The sequence below is a fragment of the Dioscorea cayenensis genome, chromosome 2, assembly GCF_009730915.1.
Source record: "Dioscorea cayenensis subsp. rotundata cultivar TDr96_F1 chromosome 2, TDr96_F1_v2_PseudoChromosome.rev07_lg8_w22 25.fasta, whole genome shotgun sequence".
NCBI lineage: Eukaryota > Viridiplantae > Streptophyta > Magnoliopsida > Dioscoreales > Dioscoreaceae > Dioscorea > Dioscorea cayenensis.
The window spans coordinates 6,782,627-6,798,873 of NC_052472.1; the positions used below are offsets into that span (position 1 = coordinate 6,782,627).

Sequence of the window (16,247 nt, forward strand, 5' to 3'; positions counted from 1 at the left end):
GGTACTAAGGATGATTGGCTGGGGTTGGAGAGAGCTTTGAAGGTTTGAAGAAGTCGCAAGAGTGACGATCCATTGGTGACGATAGCGGCTTACATCATCTCCAACAACACGGTATTGAGAGGGGGTTTTCATCACATGTCTAGGCTTTTAGAGATTGAAATACATTTTGTAATTATGAACTTTGGGCCCCATGGAAGGATAATTTCCTTGGGTGCCTAGATTGGTGTAGCTTGGGAATAGTTTCATTTTTTGATAGCTTTTTAATATAGATTACCTTCGGCTTTTAGATTCATCCTTGTTTATCTTGGTTTCTTTGCTTATCGAGAGAGGCTTTACCATCTTAATTTCACTTGTGTATCAAGAGATCCTTATGAGGAGATCACACATAGATGAATAGATATCACTAATGCTCGCTAGAGATAGTTAGGAACAATGTACCTTTTAAGTAGAATATTGGTAGTTTATCTCCAATTCTTGAGATGGAAATCCTAGAGCTCATTGCAATCATGTAAGGGTAGAAGTAGGAAAGATTCACTTCCGCCTTCAATGTAGGATTAGATACTAAGGATGTCTTGAGAGAGCACTTAGTGTGATTTTGATTTCCTTCAATCCGATTGGCAAAGGATTATTCTCTATTGAATTGCAATCATATTAATCTTTAATTTCCAAAGTGAAGTCAATCCGGGTAACATTTTATCTACCTTTTCAAGTTTCTCCTTTCCTTTGATTTGTTCTTTTGTTGCTTTTATTGTTTTGTTTTGGAATCGGATTTAAAATATTTTTTAATTATTTATCTAGCGAAGAAAGAGATTGTAATGGTATTATTTAGTCTCTATGGATCCGACCTTGCTCTTTTGCATGTATTACTTCGCTTGACACGTACACTTGCATGCATATTGCTTTCAGTCAATCACACCACCTCTAGAAAAATAACTAATTTCAAAACCATTTTTATTAAATCTTCTCAAAAAATTTAAATATATCTATATGAGGAGAGAGAAAAAGAGAGACCTATATGCATCTTGTGGTTTCTGATCCACCGGAGTAACCATCTTTATATAAAGATGATGTGAACACCGCAAGTGCATAGGGTCATCAAGTAATACCCTGTGTGTGACACAGGGGTCATATTCCATGTGCCCAAGGAGCTACTATTACTTCCCTTTTGTCTATTTCCTAGCCTAACACTTCGAAAGATGAACAGTAGTTACAAAAAGAGAAAGAACTGACTAAAATAAAATCCGAACTACTACTATAAACAATTGGCATTCAAGGGAGAATCAAACACAAGAAGGAGTGATTTAGACATTGAATCCACCTAGGGTTGTCAGTAGGTCTTGAACTTAGGATGATAAGTTGCGATGGTGGTTTTTGCCAAGAGATTCGTAAAATAGGTAATCCAGAATCCCTCTGTGATTACCCCTAATCCCATACAAGTATTGGTTCAAAATCACTTCCAACCAAATCCTCCTCTGATTGCATTGAGTGTCAAAAAATCTCTAATTAGGGTCAAACACACATCTAGGTTCATTCCTAATGGCTGGAGAGGTACCAAATATTAGAATCCCTCTGTGTATTGGTACATGTATCCCTCTTAAGCTATGTGAGTCTAATACAAGGGCGCATCCCACGCATCCAAGTACAACTTAGAATTTGAACCACAGAGTTCTCATGCAATCCAAAACATCAATGAACACATAGCAAGAACCACAAACTATAAGATTCTATATAAGAAATACAACATCCAACAATACATCATTAAGATGATCATCCAAATTACAAACAAGCAACCCTAGAGTTCATCATGTCCAAACCACAAATAAGTTAGTTCCTCATGAAAGAGTAACACTAATACAAATCCAAGGAACAAATAAACAAGAAAAGAAGCAAAAACTACTCCCTCTAGCTTTAAATCCCCTTTGATAGTGAAGATCTTGAAGGTTTGAAGAAATCTCCCGTCAAATGATACTTTGATGCCTTGGATCTTCTCCCAATCTCCTCCTCTGATGTTTGTCTCCCTCTTAGTGAAGCTTTGAGTAGTAGATAATTGAAAATCATCGGTGAGAAAAGTGGGGCGGCGGCCCAAGAGGCCCAACAAGAACATGGTCCTCTTTTTGCCCTAAAAACCCTTTTAAAGGTCTTTTCGGGAAAGCTTCATGGTCTGGTTCACATGCATGAAGAAACCTGTAAGAGTCTCGAGATTTCGCCAAACAATTTGTAAAATGCTACAGTAAAACTGCTACAATAAACTGCACATTTTTCAGCCGATTTGCGGGCGTCTTCACATCCGTCAAAAAACCCGTTAACGAAACCCAAGACTTTGCCATTTCCTAACTCCTTTGTGCTACAGTGTACTACATTGTTGCTATAATACCTAGGGCTCTAAAACATTTTTTTTGGTGTTGTTTTCTTTCTCATTTGTGTTGTCAAGATCACCTGGGCATCCTTGAGAGTTTAACATGAATAAGACCAATTAAACCACAAAAAATGGCATCAAATCATCAATTTATATATGAATAGTACAACACGAATACGTATAAACACACACATTTAGGCGTTTATCAATAGACATTGTGCAAAGTGCTATGCCAATGGAGTAAATCGTGCCGCCATAGTAACCATGCAGTTCTTGAGACTCTTATGCTTATAGGTTTGAACAGGGAGAGAGAGCGAGAGAAAGGGAAAAATTGTAGGAGGGGAGGACAATAACAAAGGAGCAGAAGCAAGGAGATTGTTGGAAAGCATGGTGGCCAAGGGCCGATCCCAACGCTCCATCTCCAGAGTCATCGGTGATAGAGGCTTCCTCAATAGTCTCACCCTCTTAGATCTGCATGTCTCTCTCACTCATGTTGGTTGTTCTCTCTGCTCCTTTTGTGTCCCCCGCACCTCACCATCCATTCAAGGCCATGTTGTTGTGGATGCTCAATTTAAATTCATACTTAAGAAAATACTAGAAAACTTAAGGTTATCAGCCACAAGTAATGAATGTGAAAAACATGGTCTAGACATCAATTATGTTTTCTAGTTAAAATAAGTCATGTCTACATTTCACCTTCTTTCAATTTTAATCATTTGTATTCTAAGGGAAAGGGAAAAAATAGTAAAACTAAATTTTATCCTACTTATTAACAGCTGTAAAGTCTGAAAAGAAAATTAATATTGCAATGAATCTAGTTATGCATCAACTCATTCCTTTTCCTTGTGCAAATTTTAAAATTTTATTGTTTTTTTTTCTTTTTTTTTTCTTGTTGACAAATGTGACAAACACATCAATTAGGAATAGGGTTGTACTCCCTCACTAAGAGACATAGGGATTGGGCTGCAAGCTCGCTCCCATAAAGAGGACCCTTATGGCACCCTATGTTCTAAGAGACCCCCACTACCTGTGCACAGTGGACCTTTACTCTCCATGCATTGGGTGGGATTTAAACACCCAACCCACACATGGGAGAGAATGCCTTATCCTTTGGACTAGCCCAATATTAGCAAAATGTTATTGGCTTAATTAATCCTTTATATCATCTGACTAATAAGAAATTCATTCAAGATAAATTAGATAGTTAATTGAAGAACGCATCTACCAACTTGAGAAGGATTTCACCTACTTGTTGAACATTCAGAAAAGAGAGCATATATTATAGTTAAAATCCAATAAAAACACAATTTTTTTAACAAAAAAATATTACATAATATATTTTTATATATCATTTTTTTTTTGGTAATTATTATTGTGCAAATATTTAAGAGATATTTGAAGTAGATTAGAAGTGTATATTTGATAGAATGTCACGGCTTGCTTTACAAACACATGTTGTATATATCTTTAGCCTTTTGGTTTTGAAAAAGGAGAAAAAAATTTTGATCCAAAATTCTTTATGGTTACAAAACGCTAACTGAGTTTGAAACCATGGTTAGTGATGACAATTCGAACAAGATTGGTAAGGAAGAAACTTGCCTCATCATTCATCTTGACCTCAAATGGCTTTACTGGGAATGCCAGTACCAAGGTATAATTGAAAGTGGACAACTACAAAAAGCTATGTGAATCTCATTGAGGACCAAGAAGAAAACATGGCTTTATTGATGGAGTAGTGAAGTGACCTAATGATAATTCTTCCAATCTTGAGGATTGCTGGACTATGAATTCAATGTTGGTTTCATGGATACTCAAAACCATCGATTGTAAAGATTGTATGGGATAATATTCAGGAGTGGTCCTATGTTGCTAATGGACCTCGAGTTTAGCATGTCAAGTCATAAGTTACGGATTGCAAACAACAGCGATTTTCCATTGTGAGCTATTATGGAAGATTGAAACAATTATGTGAAGTGCTCAAAAATATGAACCATTCTCAATTTGTTGATGTCGAGTATGTAATTGTAATCTCTTAGTTGACCATGATAAGAAATGTGAGGGATGAAAAAAATTCTATCCATTTTTTATGGGTTTGGATGATGTAGTTGATGTTGAAGGTATGATTGAAGAGGGTACAAGTGTGTGTGGACTGGAAGAAGCCAAGCATGGCGAGGCAAGGCCGAAGATGATGGAGACGTAATGGGTGGTGATGGGTCGCCGTCTTCATTTTGCTATTCACGATTAGGGATGGAGAATGGTGGAGTACAAGGATGGAGAGTATGGTGCTGTTCATCAATGGTGTACATAATTAAAATGAAGCATGGTGGTCAACTAAGAAGTATGGTGAAGCTTATATTGTGTTGGTTATATTTTGGGTTTTGAGAGAGAAATGAATTTAATATTAGCCATATCTCTCTGTGTTTGTAACCGGCTAATGCTGGACCATGTTAATCTATAGTGTGGCCACTCATGTATTAGATTATGTTTACAGCCAATGGGTGCGCTGGTTGGTGTCGGGTTGTCTCTATGTCTATTTTATTTAAATAGTGAAGGAGACTGGAAGGTGATTGGCTAGAGAAGCACTAAAACCTGGTCCACTCTTTTTTCTCTGATCATTGACTATGAATATATAAAACCAGTTTCTCTTGGCATTTCATCAAACACTTGTGTTTGAACTGGTCATTTCATCAAACACCCTGTAATTTTCCTTCTTTCTTCATTGCATTATCTTCAACAGATAGAACAATTTGTTCCCATATTCTAAGCACTAAAGCATTGCTTAACATAAGCAAGGTGTACTTGTTGATATGCCAAGAGGAGCTTATCCGAATTATGTTATGAGGGAAGCATGAATGTGGAGAGCCAATGAGCTTTATGGTTCAAGCCAATACAAGAAATAGGAGATCTAGAACCAAAGCAAAGGATAAATTTGGGCTGTATTGGAATTGCAACCATGGCGGACATGTCACTGAAAACTACTTTTACCTTATTGGATATCCTAATTGGTCAGTTGATCACCTCAAAGGAACTCAACATAGATCATGACATGGGTAAGGGGAAAAAATTTAGGACGTGGACATAGCATTGCACCTACGACCAATTATGCTTAAATAGTTGGTTAGCCTTCCTCATCGCCAATGTCTATGGAAGGGGATCACACAGCATTTGGATTAATGAGTGGCACTTAGTGGGTTTCGCTTCTAAATCTATTGAACTCATACAAAGCAAATACTAATAAAGAGTTAACTGGTAAGCATAATTTGAACTGAATAGTTGATATAGACACTTCCCACCATATACACTACAACAAAAAACGTTATTTGCGACAAAAAAAATTCAAACTGTATCACAAATCACAATTTGCAACACAATCTGCAACATAATACAATGTGTCGCGTTTCAGATGTCGCAAATTTTTGTAACATTTTTAAAAAATGTGTCGCAAATTTTGCGATACAAAACGAAAATGTTGCAAATTTCATCGCAATTCATAGGTTTTCTGATACAATATTTGCAATTTAATTTGCAACAATATGTGACATTTTTTGCGACACAGTTTCTGTGTCGCAAATTGTGTTGCAATTGTGTGAAACTTTTTGTAACAAACCTTGCGATACATTTCTATTGTCGCAAATTGTGTTGCAAATTATATTGCAACTTTATGAGACATTTTGTAACTCATTTTTTTGTCACAAATTATATCTCAAATTAATTTCATAACAAAAAAAAGCTGGGACACGGTTTGTAATTATATACAATAATTTTGAAACATTTTTTTACAAACCTGTTTAAAAACCTAATTTACAATGTTCAACAACAACTTTTATAATATATTGTAAAATAATCATTCTGATTTATAAGTATCCTGAACAACAATTGAATATAAAATATAATAATCCAAACATCTAATACAACAAACCAATACAAAATGTAATAGTCCAATCAATGTTATGTGCAGTTTTCTTACTAACAATGTCAATAGCATATCCTTCAAAGTTTGGCCTGCTTCTGACAAAGAAATATTAGAGAATGTTTGGAACCTTTTCCGTTCAATAAGAAAATCATTACTCATGTTACGAACCACATTGTCCTCCAAAAGGATATCTACCATTGGATAAATAGCTACAATTGAGTGTCTTGAACTATATTCAACTCAAAGAGTGTCTTGAATGCGACCATTGAGTTAGCAGTAAGCTTGGTGAGAAGCCCAATCAACCCCTGATGGTAAGCAATAAAACAGAGTTAGTAATCATCTAGCAAAGAGCAACAATGGAGAAGAAATAGCACAGTAGCATTCAATCCAAATAGTGTACGTTAATTATAAGTAGACTGGCCAAGTGTCTTCCAACCATCCAAGGCTACAAACTTTAAACATGGTTAATAATTCTACGTTAGCAAAATTCATCCAAGAGTGCGGGAGATTTACTAAAGCACTTTGTTATTTTAATCAAACACATAGCAACAGTCTCTATAAGCTGTTACAGCAAAACAGGTATACATCTTTCACATGCATGGCAAATAAGAAGAAATGAGTGGTCATGGCATTAATCCACCATTACCAAGTCCATATCAAAGCATGCATCATCTTCCTCTCCTCCTCAAGACAGCTTGCTTGCTCACACAAAAAACATGGAGAGGCCGTTTCTAAGCAGCATATATAATTACCTTGTATATATATATATATATAAAGGCACTACATTAGTAGGGTTGTTGTGTTTAGTTGATGCTATAATATTTATAACTCATCTCATTGTGATGTTGGGAACTATATCTCATATTAATCCATGTGATTATTATCTGTAACTCAATAAAGTATGTGTAAATGAACACTTATTATAGTTTATTAATTCTCTTCTTAATTACACAGTCTCAATACTTTAGGATGTGCGCACTAGTAATTCACTATAGAAAGAAGCTAGCTCACATACTTTCATGCATCAATGTTATTACACAGTCTCAATACTTTAGGATGTGCGCACTAGTAATACTTTCATGCATCATGCAAATGTTTGGAGGAAGGAGCAGATTATTATAGCATAAAATATGAGAATTCAAAATAACAAAACATAAATAAACTCCACATACTTTTTCTATCACTAAAAACTTAAATACTAAACACAATCCTCACTTTAATAGTTGTGGATAAGAAATCAACCTAATTCAGCACCGGCATGACCACCCCTACTTGCAAGCAGGCCACAGGTTGCCTCTTCGATATCTTCTCTAACACTTGCAAGCACTACAATATCAAAATAATTCCAATAAAATATCCATACAACCACTCCTCTCAAAATTAAAACAACATGAAAAAACTTCATGATCTTAATATCATACTTGTTTCCTCTGTCCATCTAGAGAAAGGCTTTTTGTTCTTTTCTTCAAGTAATGTGGATGGCATGGGGGAGAGGCAACATACCCTGCTTCCTCCACAATTAGCACTTACATAGTTACAACATATATCACATCCACCACTTAAACCTGTTGCTCAATATCAAATAGACATATTCATTATTAACAAGAGATATTTTGATCAGCACATGTATAAATAAAAAACATATATATATATATATATATATATATATATATATATATATATATTCTATAACATTAGTTTCAAAGAGAAAAAACAAAGCTTCCTTGGAGTGGTAGTGGTATATACATATATATAGAAGAGAGACACATGTTATTAACTCATAATAAACTATCACGCATTATTGTTCTGGAAAAAATAAGTAAGGAAATTGAACTATTAAAGACTGGATGTACTATTCTGTCAATCTCCAATGCTCATGGTTTAAATTAATTAAGTTGTGACAAGCACAACGAGATCATCAAGATTTAAGCTCAACTCACCATGTAAATTAAAGAAATCAGGAAGAAGAAAACCATTTCTTGATAAGAAAGTCACATATATTTGGCATACAAATATGGTTAGTCACCCTCTCACATATGGAAACCAATTGTACAGTGAACAGATTCATATAGCACAATTTTAAAGATATGACAACAAGTGATGAGCTTAATTTTAAATCAGACAATAGATTAAATAAATAATTCAAAATTGACTAGATACCTGAAAGATTTAAAATGCAATGAGTCGTATATATATATATATATCAACTCATGCATGCCTCACATTTCATTCCTTTGGTGCTTTTAATTGTAATTCAAGATTTCATCCTCCTATGTTTCTGTGCCACCAAAAAAGATGCATATCATTAAAAATCACAATTATCAGATACACACACATTATAAGGGCACTAGTCACATTATTGTAGAAAAAACACAGAAAGATAGCTGTGATATTGCTGTAGAAAAGAAAACAACATTCCCACCTAAAGCTTCATAAAAGACTTAATTAGTATAGATAGAGAGATTGCTCCTTCTATATATATGTGTGTGTGTGTGTGTGTGTATAATGTATATAGAATTAGGGCATGCTCCACTCTATTTTCTGACACTTGTATTAATTCCTCTTGGAAAAACTTACATTAACTATATAGAGAAATAAGAATAGATGGGTTCCTGCAAAAAAACATTTATTCCTGAAAAAAAAATGTAAGAATAGATGGGACTTAATTCAACTCTAGAAATAATGAGAGTTTCAGCACAACTCACAGAAAAAAAATTAAAAAAACAAAAGCCATGACCTTCTCCAATGAATTCCTCAACAACAACAATCATTTCAAGTTGAAAGTTGAGTAATAATAAAGCCACATATTTGCCATTAAAGATATGTTTATCAACCAGCAAGCATATACATATGACAATTATAAAGGTATAACAAATTTGTAGTGTTGAGCTTAATTTATAATACTAGAATTAGTGATGCCATGAGGCACATATATACAACTCGGCCCTTCTACTTGTTCACATCTCATTCAACCACCTTGAAAACCAGGTAATTTGAACAATCAAATTATTACACGTGATCAAGTCACACATTAATTTTCCTGTGAAAATCATTACAATAAATAGATACATATCGCAACTCATTCTAAAGATATGTAGATCCAGCTAACTAGCTTGTCATGATCTTACTTTCTGTTAATAAAATAAACAATTAAACAATTAAAGACAAATTGAATACATACTAGTACTGCATGTTCACATCTCATTCTTCTACGGTTTCAAGTCTAATTCACATACACACACACACACACACACAAATGAAGATTTCATCCTACTAATCCTCAACTGCATAAACCATTAATTAGATATAAAATTATTATATTTCTAATAAAGACATACACACTAATTATCAGAAAATATAGAGATTTCTTGAGCAATTAATGAATACCAGTCATGTCTTCAAGGAAACCCATTCCAGTGGCTGCCGTTGCTTCATAGATGAGCTTGGCAGCCTCGCTCTCAACCTCCGCGCGTATAACCGCAGCCCTGCGCTCCTGCTCGGCCTTGGCTACAAGGAACTTGGACTGCTCCGCCTCCGGCTGAGCTACCTGCTTCTTCTCAACGGCAAAGGAGAACTCAGCGCAGTAGGACAAATGGGTGATGTCTACATCGTCCGACGACGATGTTAAAAGTCGCAAGCACGGCGGATGAGCACGCATGCAGGCGTGAGCGAGGCGAGGAGTTGACGCGATGTGCGACGCTTGAGGACCTCATTCCCGATGGAGGGAATGACCTTCTTGTCATACTCCGTCCCCAGAGACTTGAAGATCGTCGAAAGGTAAGGGACGTCAGGGTGGGACAAGAGCCAGAGTTTGAGGTTCACCATCTGGAGATCCTTCGTCCCGGAGTTGGAAGTGAAGGTATGAGGCCGAGTGCGGATGTCGAAGATCTAGGGTTTCTGGAGCCATGGGATCAAGAAATGGGTACCCTCGCAGACAGTTTGGTCGAGTATGCCGCGGAATCGATTGAAGAGGACGGCACGCTGCCCGCCGTCGACGGTGTAGAGGGAGAAGTTAAGAAGAGTAGCACCAGCGCCGAGGCCGAAGGCGAGGTGCACCACGTTCATGAGGAAAGAGACCGCTTCTTGGCTTCCGCCACCACCGCTGCCGCCATTTGTGGAGCTTGGAGAGTTTGACACCAGAGGAATGGAAAAACCCTAGCTAGTTAAAGAAGGTGCTGAGCTGCTTGGAGAGAAAGAAAGAAAGAAACCCAGACGATCCTAACCGTACACGTGCCTCAAGATCTGGCTTTTCGAAATCTAGATGTACGGGGTGAGATATTTTCATGATATTATTATTATTATTATTATTATTATTGACCAAGAGAAATATAAGTTTTTTATTATTAAACTTTGCGACATATTTTGCGACGTCAATAGATCGTTGCAAATAATATGTCACAATCTGTGTCGCAAACCAATTACATGCTAGGTCGGAAAATGTCGCGACATATTTTGCGACATTTTTAGATGATAATTTTTTTGCAACGCAATTTGGTTCTTTTTGCAACGTTTTTTGTTTTTGGTCACATATTGTTGCAATTTGTGTTGCAAATTTATGTGTCGCAAATAGCATTTTTTCTTGTAGTGATAATTGGTAGTTTAAAATGTTTATCTGATTTGAATAATAACTGGATGTATGATAAGGCTACCAAATGACAATCAAGCAATGGCTTTGAAAGAAGGGTTAGTTCTTTTGAGAGAATAGTTGGAGTTAAAGAATGTTCACTATATCCAAGATTGAGGGTAAAGTTTTTGAGTGGGTTCCAAACTTTTCTCATATTTCAATTTGTAACTAGCTTTCAATTTATATAAAAGTTGATACTAAATTTTGATTTCATTTTACCAGCGGGGTAATTGGGCCTTTCTAGTAAGTTCTCGGTGATGTCGATGTCGGAATATCTACATTGATGCTCATAGTCCACGTCACCCGCTGGCGTGGAATGTGCCACGTTAATGACTTATACACATGGCACATTACCTCGCCACATAGGATAACACATCATCTCTCTATCTTACTCACTCCCTCTCCCTCAATAGTTCTCCCAATGCCCTAGACTTGAAACCTCACCGTTGTGTTAGTCGAGCGATTGTCTTCAAGTGGAGTCCAATAACACCTGTGTTCGACGGTCATCATGAGGTGCTCTTTCATCCTGTCTTAAAAAAGAGAAGATGAAGCACATGCTTCCACTTCGTGATATGTTGTGTGTAACCAATTACATTTCCTACATTTGCAACATATAGACACAATGTGATTCTTCCTGCCTTGAAAGAGCAAAGAATGTTGGTGCTTTAACTTTAAATAGTGGCTCTTTTTTTTTTTATTAATGCTATATATACCAACTTGTGATAATGATTTCAACACTAAATACTACAAAATAGTGATGAATAAAGTTGTAACAATAGTTTAAATTTTTGTGACAACAACATAAATATTAAAATAATTGAAGATGCCATGATTTTTTTCTTTTGTCACTCATGCTATTTATATTGCTGACCATTAAATATAAAAAATTAGTCATTGGTGTGTTTATCATCATCACAATAAAATTACCAATGTTGTCATAAATATCATTTATTGCAGAAATGAGAATTATATTATAAGAAAATTTTGTTAAAAAATGCACATTTTTAGAGGCAATATCACAAAGCAAATAAAACTGATTAATACTATATATAAATAAATAAAATTACCAAAATGTGTAATATTCAAATGTTAATTAAGACAATTAGAATTTTTAATATCCCAAAACAAAATTATAAAACATATAATTATCCTGAACTACTCTCTCAAGTAATTTTCCAAAGGAAGTTCTATGCTATTGAATTGTATCCTACTAAAACAAATATTAATAGAATAAATCAATTTAGTACCAAATTTTTATAATGATATAATGATAATAATATGAAACACTGCTAACTATTCAAGACTTGTAAAATTTTTTTCACATGACTAGTTGATGCACTTGATGTTGGACCACATGATGGACCTCCAATTAGGGCAAATGCAAGAATTACTCTAGTATTTGCCAAATGTGCAAAAACAGTTGAAATTTTCTTTATTCCCATGGTTTGCTTCTTAATAGTGACACATTGAGTTTGAATCTCCTAATCTTCCTGTTGTTGTTGTTGTTTTTGTGATTTCAATAAGCCTCGCAACTTCACTGTCTAAATTATTTCCACATTTCTTTCCAGCTTCAGCTTCTATTAGAATTTAACTATTTTCTTAAAACTTAAATGTTATTTTTTTTTAAGGCCTAAACCAAGTGAATAGCTTGACTTTTTTTTTATATAGCAAGAGCAAAATACGCAAAAGTGGTAAAGGAGAAGATAAAATAGTTTCTTTATTTCCTCACATTCTTCTTGAAGCCTATTTTGCATATTTAGAGAATCTAAAATGTAATAAAGCAACTTTCTCAAAATTCACTATAAAAAATTTAGTTTAATTACAACTTCAATGCAATTATTTCTTCTCCATTTGGAATACACTAAGTTCCATTTGGCTTTTGTCATGTTACTTTCCCCACTCTAACAACATGTCCATTAATTAGAATCTTTATCTTTCTAAAAAACAAAAAGAAAGAAAGACATTTTTAATTGAACTTTACTTTTTGAAAAATATGCATTTAAGTAATTGAAATATTACTTTACCATTGCATATGTGATCTGTATATTTGACTTTGAGCCGCTAACTGATTCCATCTTTTGGTTTCCCCTGTTATATTTAAGTTTTGTAATTTTCATGTTTATCATAATTATAAAGTCTGAGAACTATTTATGTTGCTATAATCACAATACAATGGCAGAGTGATTAAGACATAAATAGGTTTGGTATGTGATTCTTGCCCTCATTATCCCAAAAAGAGGCTATTTATCTCTTGATTGAGAATATTAAGTTGTTAATTGTCTATGAAAATTAATTTAAATTATTATATTATGGGTACTAACTAGTTAATCAAATTTAATTCCATTCGTGGGTAGTGATCCCTTATCATATGTCAGTCTATAGCTGTGGGTTCTAGGATTAGCATTTTCCATCATACGAATTTATTTATTTATTTATTTATTTTATTATTATTATTATTTTTTTATGGCAAAGGTGATATCCCACACCTTTCTAGTTGGTAGAAACCTCTGTTTTTCCCGTCCTTCCCCTCCTTTTTTTCCTTTTTAAAGAAAAGACTCAAAAAAATCCCAATGAATCTTGCACATAACAATCTAATCCTTTGAAAATTTAATTACTTTAGTCCCTGATAATTTAAACTTTTTAAAAAAATTAATTATTTTTTAAAATTATGTTTTTACCAATCACCCTTCTATCATCCAATTCTTCACTGGAAAGCTTGTCTCGTACCAAGCCGATTTTAAAGAAGCTCATTTGGGCCGGATGAGCTTAATCTAATCACGGACAGCCACACCTTACCACGCTTGGATTCGTGAGAACACATTGCTGCCAATGGGCTTGCCTTTTTCCTTTAAGAGACACGTGAGGTTTTTCCTAGGGTTGAGGTGAGCTCAACCCCGGTCACCAAGAAGTTCCTAGTGGCCAGGGGAGTTCACCCAACCCCAATATGCCCTACTTAGCTGTTTGTTACTGAGGTGCACCTAGAGACTGGACAAACCTTGCCTAACCCTGAGAAACCATGTGGGGCCTAGCTAATGATCATTGCGGTCGAGGTTGCCTTGCTAGCTGGGCAAGCTCAATGGCCCTCTCCTCGGAGCTTATGTTAGCTCGCTGGGACCACAAGGGCTTGTTGGGGCTCACCAAGTCGAGGCTAGCATATTAGTGCAAGCTTTTTAGTGGGTGGTCGACACCTCTAATTTGGCAAGTCATAACATGTTTTAAAAATGAAGAAGAAAAAATGTACAATAAACATAAAATAATAAATTGAAATGTCAGAAATTTTTACCAAAGCATTGGGCCAATGGTTTCGTTTTTCTTATCCAAGTTTGTCATTTTTTTTTTAAGTGGACAGACCACCACATATGCACTATTTATTTATTTATGTCTCAATTTTATATTAATAGAGAAATTGAACTTTTGACTTTTTTTTATACAAAGTTAAATATTTCAACTTCTCTCATGCGAGTCATTTTTTACTTAACATCTGCTGACCTTGAGCATATTGGCATAAGAATGCAAATTTTATGATTATTATCATCAAAATAAAGGTATGTCAAGAAAACACAATCATGTCTGAGAAAATTAAACTGAAAGTCTTTATGGTGGAGATAAAATGAGAATAATAAATTTTATTTTTACATGAAAATAAATAATAATATTTATGAAAATATATATGTTTATATATGAGTTAAATTTTGGAGAAAACTTTTTCATAATAATAAAAAAAAATCCATATCTCACCATCTATACAAATAATTTCATTTAAAATTATTTCATTTAATCTGTATTAAAATTTATTTTAAAAAATTATGTTATTCTACCGGAAAAATGCATTCCTTGTCTTGGAGCAATTCCTCTAACTCTAGCCAAAAATATTTGGTGGAAACTCACTCTCCTGGGTATAAATAGTATTGATTCACCCTAATCACATGCAGTACTCTATCTATATATTTTTTTAAAAAAAAATTGTGAATGATTAGGTTGATTTTTGTTTTTTTTTTTGCTATATGGACAAGTAACTTGGCACACATTCATCCATGAATTAGGAATTTTAGTGGACAATGTACCTTTTTTGTTTTTGTACGTTTTTGTTTTTTGTTTTTGTTTTTTGTTTTTTTTTTGTTTTTGACAAAGCAACAAGCGCTATTAAAGGGACACGATGATACAAAGGTGCACTAATTATACTGGTTTAACGACCACCTAAAGATTTATAATATGTGATGAGCTAATATGCGGGCCAATGAAAACCTACTACATGTGCCAGGATGATATATCATAAATCATAATCACAATATTAAATTCCCACCCTGCAACTTTAGAGGTATGGAGACTACGCCTCCTCCCACATGGGACCTACCCTAAAACTTAGTGAATAGTTAATGAACAGTATTTTATATATAGTATAAAAAGCCTAATAAATAGTGCGTGAACAGTACTTTGGTATATATATTCTTTGGTATTATTAGGTCTCTAACACTTTGTTTATCTTCTGGTTGCAAAGTAAGGGGATTTCCCATTGTGGGATTGTTGTAAATGATTTATTATTTTGGGCGCATGTGGTAAGTCATCATTGGCCCATGTATTAGCTTGCTCCATATGGTAAATCATTTGAGTTCGATAAGCCATTATAACTGTTACACCACCATACCTACATGTTCTTTTGACAACACCTTTGCTTTGTGGGGCACCACTTATCACCTTTGTCAATAAATAAATAAATAAATAAAAACAATAGAAGGTGACAGTTGAAGTCAGATTAGTCCCATTTACTGCCACCCTTTTTAGCATGACTCAACTTATGCGATCGTCTCTATTATCCATTTTCTTCTTTCTTCTTTTATTACTTTCTGAATTTAAGCTAAACATGCTTCCCAGTTTTCTTTTTTCTTTTTTATTTTTTCGTCTCTATAAAATTGAGATGTTCCTATAACAAGTGGAGCTTGGCTTCATCAAGTGATCATACTAGTAGTTAGAAGAAAAGTTATTAAAGCAATCTTACATGATAACTTAAATATTTGTATTTGAAGAAGATATACCCAATTCAAGGCTACAAGTTGCGTTGGAATTCACTGGAGTGCAGCACCCACAACAACCGAATGTCCTAAAAGAGTGGGGATTTTTTAATTTCTTTTGAGGCCAAGCAAATGGTTGTTATAGCTCAGTATTTTTTTTATGACAAATGTGACAAGTGTAATAGTCAACAATATACGCACACTCAAAAAGTAATCTTTCGTCTGTGTGCCCTTATCTGACAGCACAGGAATTGTGCTGCAAGCCCATTACTACAATGAGCACCTTTTATGACACCTTGTGCAAGAGAGGACTCTCACCTTCGTGTATAATGTACCTTTACTCAT

General features: G+C 34.7%; 1 pseudogene; it reads right to left on the reverse strand.

Moving 5' to 3' along the window:
- Nucleotides 1–6,200: 6,200 nt before the first annotated feature.
- LOC120272200 lies at nucleotides 6,201–16,247 on the reverse strand (annotated as a pseudogene).